Source organism: Microchirus variegatus, assembly GCF_963457635.1.
Source record: "Microchirus variegatus genome assembly, chromosome: 5".
Lineage (NCBI taxonomy): Eukaryota > Metazoa > Chordata > Actinopteri > Pleuronectiformes > Soleidae > Microchirus > Microchirus variegatus.
Genome location: NC_139806.1, coordinates 19922855 through 19930612, shown reverse-complemented (window position 1 = coordinate 19930612; position 7758 = coordinate 19922855).

Here is a 7758-nt window from a genome sequence, read left to right as displayed (position 1 = left end):
ATGTCTTCTCCATTATCTCTTGACCAAAACAAAAGCGCACCACCTTCTGAACTGGAAAATGTTGTGCAACAAGGAGCATGTGCAATATTCATGGTTTGATCCATGTGGCCATAACATGTGGAGGTGGTCATGTTCATCTGCAGAGGGTCTGAATACTCTGTGGGCAGATGATGACATTTATGTCACACAGATCACAGCAGGCCTCTGCTGACACATGGACATGGAAAATATGACCCAGCTTGTGAGGTGTGAATATACACAGGTTTTGCTAGGCTAGGCTTGTTGTTTTTCTCTATTTTGAGCATGTATGTGATGCTAAACTAACTGACTCCTGGCTGTAGTGTCGCATACACATAAGAGTGGCATTCATTCTTTCATCCAGTAAAATGTTAAACCATTTGTTCTATATAAATTCAATATTCTCATAATTGTCATAAAATATGATCATGTTACGTTTTGGATGAAAGGTTGGATCATACTGTTTTGAAATGAACTCCCCATTAGTAAAACAGACATGAACATAAAACATTTCGCTGGCTATCCAATTTCCTCCTCATGGTCCACCAACTGTGACATGATGTTGATAGGATTTTTAATGTCCTTCCTGTGTCTCATAGTCTTTGTCCATAAATCATGCCCACTACAGTAGGCTCTCCGGACAGCAAGGTGTCATTTCATAATAAATAACATGTGCACTGGTCGGGGGGGAGGGAGGATGATAAGTGGACAGAGAGAATCATCATTTACTCTGCTTGGGAAAACAAATACATATGGTAGTTAGATAAACTTCAAACAGGGGACAGACATCCTGAGACCAGAGGGCTGCTTTGCATGTCTCTTCGGACCTGAGAGGAAAGAGAGATTCGACTGTGTTTAGAAAGCAGAAGTCCCTCTTGATAAGATATATTTAAGATATATAAACACAGATAAAGGTATTTGTTGAGTTTTGCTACATTGAATGATGTCGTTGTCTTAACTCTTTTCAAACTCACTGTGGCAATTCAAATATTTGTCATGCTACATTTACTGTCATTTTCAGTACCAATATTTGTTTTTTCCCGCACTTGGGTGTTTGTCTTTGAGATACACAGTGGTAATGTATAAGAGCTCAAATCTGACATGAATTCATGCGGCTGGAATTGTCAGAGTTAATCCTTGCTGAATTTTTAAAGCTTGACGTTTTCTGACCTTTGAGTGTATGAAGAGCCTTAAACTCTCAAATGTAAGACTTGTGTAAGATTATTGCCTGTGTTGCACCTTTTCCTGTCATGGAAATGTTGTAAATGTTTCCCTTCTCTTGGAGCTTGTAAGCCAGACAGTACACAGATAAATAAACAAACTATTAATTAAAAACAAACATGCAAACAAGTTGAGGGACAGGCCTCACACACTCCTCATTCAAGTCTGTCTCGAATGTTTTCGTTTTCGCTCATCTGTTACTTTTCTCCCTGTAACTGACTCAGCCTTACATAGCTCCCCTGCTCTCACAGCCTCCATGTGTGGCACCCTTCAGGCTAACACCAACAGATAGCATCATTGCAGACCCAACAGAGTTACAGACAGTGAGTGATGGTTTCCCCTGCACAGCGTTTGGCCCACATAGAATAAGAGTGCTTGACACACAGAGAAGGGAGTTCCCCAGTGGGACTCCATGTTTTTATGGTACCTGCACAGTCAAAACAAAACAGAGATACTTCTTAGTAATATTTAGGCTTTTCAATGACCCCCCAATATGGTAGCACGGTGGAAAACAACACGTCACAGAGCTTGGGATACTGTCAGACCCACCGCCATAGTAACATGATAAACATCATGTCTGCCATTAGTTGGAATAAGGCAAATAAAATGAGTCAGGGATTCTCATTTTTCACTCCTCTATCCATTCTGCATCAGCAACATATAGGCTAAAGAAAACACTGGGTGGGTTTGTGCTTCGGTTTCGACCTTGGCTTTGCGCTCATAAAAATTGGTGGGGGAAAATGTGAGCTGAGGACTGGTCACGCCCAGTCAGCGTCAGGTGAGTCATTTTATGTGGCAGTTCAGGTTGCAGTAAGTCCAAACCGCCCGCGTCTTCTTGTGGCCAGTACAGGTCAAATGCTGGTTGGAGAGAGAGGGGAAAAATCGAGGTAGACTTGATTCATTCTCAATTGTGACAGGTGTGTGTTTTTTTTAGTAGTTTACCTAAATCCCTCTTTTTTTTGGACAGGAGGCTAGTCCCTGGTTTCACTGCCAGATGACTGCATCTGTCACTGTGAAGCAGTCAGGGCGTCCTCAGGCTTCGATTAAGACAAACTGCTGGAGAGAGAAATTGGGGGACCTTGAAATCATATGTTTCCCTCTTTTCACATATAGCTCACGACAGTTGACAATACCTGCCTTCATTTAAATGTCCATAGAGGTGACTATGCTTAGAATACTTGGGTGTAGTGGGGATCCTATGAGTTTGATCCCTGTGCAATACCAGCCGCTGTCCCCTGGGAGGGGCTTTCAACCCCATTGTTCTTCTGTCATTTGCAATAACAGCCTCGGATCCTTGTCTGCTTCACTCTCTTAACCCAGGGAAATATTTGGATGACCTTATAATCACGTCTCTGATATGGTCTCTAGTGGGCTTACTCACAAGGCCCTGGACTCCCTGGCGGAATGGCTACACAAGTTTTCACTGACAATGATTGGAGCTAATTCCATGAATTTGGGAATTAGTGCTGAGCGAGGGGATAACTCTACTCCACAATCTCCAGGAATTTCTGGACATCACATCAGCTGCTTTGGAGTTCAGCTATCAACTGATCTGGCATGGGTTATCCACATTGTGTGTATGCTCTCAAAGACTATAGGCCTTAGGATGTATTACCTTTACTTTGCGCTGGGCTTTCTAATGATGTCCTTAAATAAATATACCTGACTTGTATCCATCCAAGCATGCCCGATTTGCACTGTGTGTTGACACAGGGGCCCTCTCTGAGGGGCTGGAGAGGGAACAACAGCAATGCTGCGTGATCACTGGCACTGTGTCCTCACTTCAGTCAGTCACTATGTTTCCAAGCTGCGGTTTTACATCATGCAAATGTTCTGACTGAGAAAAGTGTGATGAAGCCACTCTTCACTAACGTACTGTAACGTACTTATACTTCAATAAATGTCCTATCCATCCTTTCAAGTTCATTTTGTCAACAGGATCAAAATGATCAGAATTAAGAGTCAGTTTCTTCCTCATGTGCCTATAGTTTCTTTAAAATAACTTTTTATTACTGGGTTAGTGTTTCTGGAATTGTTTTCCTGTTGATGTCGATCAGTGTAATATTTCTATAGTTTATGACATTTTACAGCAATTAAAATGCACAAACCCCTAATTCATATTGTGTGAACACACTCCTGGTAAAGTAGCGCGTAACATTATGGCTATGCTTCTAAATACACAAATTAATGACAATACTTACAAGGAGAAACTGTGTGTGCAGTGCCTACTTTGACTTTGTTTGAATGGGAAATGCAAGAGAATTGCACTTCAAATCAGAAGAGACAAATGAATGAAAGGTGATTATGTATTACAGATTGAACAGATGATTTGTGGTGATAAAGTTTGATGGACATTTTGGTGCTTGGACTCAGCCAGACCGATATTGTAACTGAATTCATGTGCCCTCAGCAGCAGCTAACGGTAAATCCCCTGCTGAGACGACATGGTGGTTGATGACTTGCTGAAATGGATGCAGGGTGAAGAATTGTGAATATGTGAGGAGTGGAGGGCGTGAGTTACGGTAGCATCAGTGATATGTATGTTAAAAAAAAACCCAAAAAAAAACTCAGCAAGCAACAAAGATGATGAGCTAACAATGAAGGTTGCTGGGTAACTGGATAAGACCAGCTGTTGAACAGCTGAGAGCTCAACTGACATCTCAGGGAACTGAGTGTGTATACATTAGGAGTGAAAGGGGTGAGTGAGAAATAAAATACAACCCACCTTTGCAAAAGAGTACAGTCGTTTGGATTTACTTATTCTAAAACCCAATTTAGTCGTTGTTGATAATTAGTCGTGACCAAAGTTGTGGAATGACTGACAGAAAAAATAATCCTTCCATCACTAAATGTGAATCACTGTAGTAAAACATCAGGCAGTGATGTTTGAAATGTCAGTGAGTGAATTTCCCACAACTATTATTAGAGTAAGAAATATGCTACAATAAGCAGTGGATCCAATTAGGTAAGAATTTCCATGCTGATTATCACGTACTCCTGCTGCCTGAAACCAGGTGAGGACCATCAGAGGGAAAAGGGGGGGGGGGGGTCTCCATCCATGTGTTTTTATTTTGAGAGAAATTTATTAAAACTCTTTGTTTAAGAATCCAGGAACTGACCTGTGCTTTGCCTCCCTCCTTCTCACCCTCTCCAATCTCGTTTAAGCCTTTAATCAAACGGACATCTGGATTGCATTGAGCGTTGCGGAGAGAGAGCGAGAGAGAGAGAGAGAGAGAGAGGCCTGATTGCTGTTAAGCAGACCACGCGATGATGTCACTTTTCATTAATAATGATGCTGCCCATAGCAGGCGCATTCATCTTGCTGTCTTACGACGCAGAGACCGCGGACTGTGGACATGACAGTGAAGGTGGACACTCGGCTGTGCCAGCTGAGAAAACAAGCAGATGCTGCACGACTGACCGACCCACACACACACGTCACACAGCAGTGAAGCTGCAGCAGAGAAGGGGCTACTTAAATATGACAATAGCCACATTACCACAAACAGATGCACACTGATTGTGTACATTATGTGTACACGGACGGCAATAATCGCGTGACTGACCTTTCGGCTGAGAATTTCATTCATGATGTTCACACGGGTTACTCTAAGTTGCAGCAGATGCTTTGATTATCTATGCTATGATTACATGTGTATGTACATGTATGTTTAAGATCCGAATTAGTGCTTACTTTTAGTGTAACCACATGTGTGTTAAGGTGATGAGAACATGATGAAAGTGTCTTTTATATATATATATATACTATATATACTGCTCTTCAAGTGAACTTGGATTAACTGTCGCATGACGTGTCTTTGACAACTCCATCCTCTTTGATAAAGGCTGTTAAAATGTTTTTGGGGGTTGTAAATTAAGTTTATCTTTGAAGACGGTCACTGCAGCACAACAAGTGGTGTTATGAAATTGCTTGGAAGTGAAGGAACTCTTGGTATTCATCACATTTTCCAGAATTCATTTCGCAAAATCTCAGGATGCTTTCATGTTACTACTAGCATTCACTCACACGCACGCACACACACACACACACGCACGCACGCACGCACGCACGCACGCACGCACGCACACACACACACACACACACACACACACATTGACGTGAGGTTTTCATGACTTAAGGGGACATTGCATAGACTTACATTCATTTCCTTGAGACTTACTCTAAACTTAACCATAACTACTGGCCTAATCATAACCCTGCCCCTAACCTTACCCTAACCCTACCCCCAACCTAACATTAAAACTTTTTTTCACCTTAAAATATATGTCATTTTCATTATGGGGACTTTTTGTCCCCAGAAGGAAGCCAAGGCCCCATAACGTGACTGTGTACAGTTTTAGGTCCTTACAACATTAGTTATACATGGGCAAACACACACACACACACACACACACACAATTGCTGACACCTACTCTTGTTGACTTTCATTCCCTTGGACAAAACATTATCTCTATCCTTAAACATACTGTAGCAACTTCATGCCTAACCCTGACCTTAATCAGAACCACAACTCCTTCCTTCCCTCAGAAATGAGGTCCTGCCTCATTAGAACCAGTCTTTCATCCCTTGGATGGCTACTGGTCCTGGTAACACACACACACACATCCCTTATCCGTCAACCACCTTGTTAATGCCTCAACATAACCACAGATCTTATCTCTATCATTAACCATCGCTTCAGAAATTAGGTTCCCGTCTTCAGGACCAGGCTTTGACGCTATGAGGACTGTTTGTCCTGAGAAGCTCAGTTTTAACACCAAAAAATGATCTTTAAGAGAAAACAAATACAAGTGCATCCGCAGGTACTGCAGTGTTTCGCAATGCGTTGCATCCACATGAGCACAGAGACTGGACGACCCATCACAAGTTCAGCCGTGACACAAAACAACTCTGTGAACTCTCCAAACCTTTTCTCTGCACTCAAGTTTCATTTAGTTTTGACAGTCAGGGGTGGGCTCAGGTTTAGGCCATTGTGTCCATAAATTTAGTCTGTTACTGTTAAGTCTACACCCTTTTCCAAAACTGTGTTATGACTGGCTTATATGCGGTGCAACAGCGTCAATGCAAATTAAAAGCAAGATGAAGAATAAGGGGGTGGAAGTGAGTTTTTTCCCCCTCTACTATAAAAAAGTTGCACTATGTTAAAGGAATGTCTCTTCTGAGCCTGTCACAACATATTTAATTGCAGCTTTGTTCCCATTAATATGTAAAACGGCCCTTCCTGTTTGTTATATCAGAACATATGATACGCTGCTTTGCCTCCATGAAGTTCATTTTATAAATGTGTATGTAAAAAGGCATTTCTTCTCTCTTCACATTGAATTAAAGCTGATTTAATATCATTAGACTGAACTTTGTTAATGTTAATTGTGGTAATGTAAAGTCAATAAACTGCAGCCCTCTGCGGTTCAGCTATTTCACCAGATCAAATCAATAGATTGGAAACAATGATTGAAAACAGCTGCTGCCATTCTGGATTAACCTGAATACTAATTTGAAATTGTGTTCCGTTTGTGCTTCTGATGTGTTGAATACATTATGTATATATACATTTATACATAAAACATGTCACTACAGACACCAAGCACCACCTCTACACTTCCTTAGAAAAAACTAAGCCATGATGACACAGAATGCAATCTGATCACAAACACATTCTTAGATGTTTCTGAGATGACATGCATACTTGCTTGTTGCACATTTCACTTGGACTAAAATGCACACATGGATTAAACATCTGGAGATCCAAAGGAGGCAGATGCACAAAGCTGTTAAATGATGATCTTTCACAACCTCAAAATGTGTCATCTGAGAAAATGACACTTAGAAATATATCTTACTTCCAGTTAAAAGTTTGCATAATGAACTGATACAAATCATCGTCATTCCAACATGGAAAGTTTACCCCCTCCTAAATACTATTGCAAAATGTGTATCGAGCGATCAGGCTTTAATTGTGTCTCTTTGTCCTTAAAAACACTTGGAGCTATGTTGACTGCCAAATTCTTGTTTTGGTCGAGATGAAAGTGATCTCACTCTCCCTCCTTTATCGTAAATTTCAAAATAATTCAAGGCTTCAAGCTCCAGTGAGTAACATTTCCATGACTTGTGTTGTTAATTTATTGTTCTGCCTCTGTTTGGTCTTCATGAATCGAAACAATGGAACGTTAATTGTGTGCTGCCTGTGTCCTTCATCTGAAAACAGGCTCTGGCAAAGCGATACTCTCAGACCTGAGTGAGAGAGCGTTTGTGTATACACACCGGCAGTGCACTGGCGGACGGGTCATGTAGCGTTTATCTGATCAAACCGATGAACGGCCATGTGGTTCTGAGCAGTTGCTGCCGCTGTATCACTTTAGCGAAGCAATGTTGCTGTTGCCTCCGTCATTCTTGACATCAAACAAATCACTTCCTGTGTGCAGCACAGGAATGTCTCTCAATGACATGAGATCTAAACACTGCTATACAGAGGAGTTGTGGGGAGCTAATAGACTTAT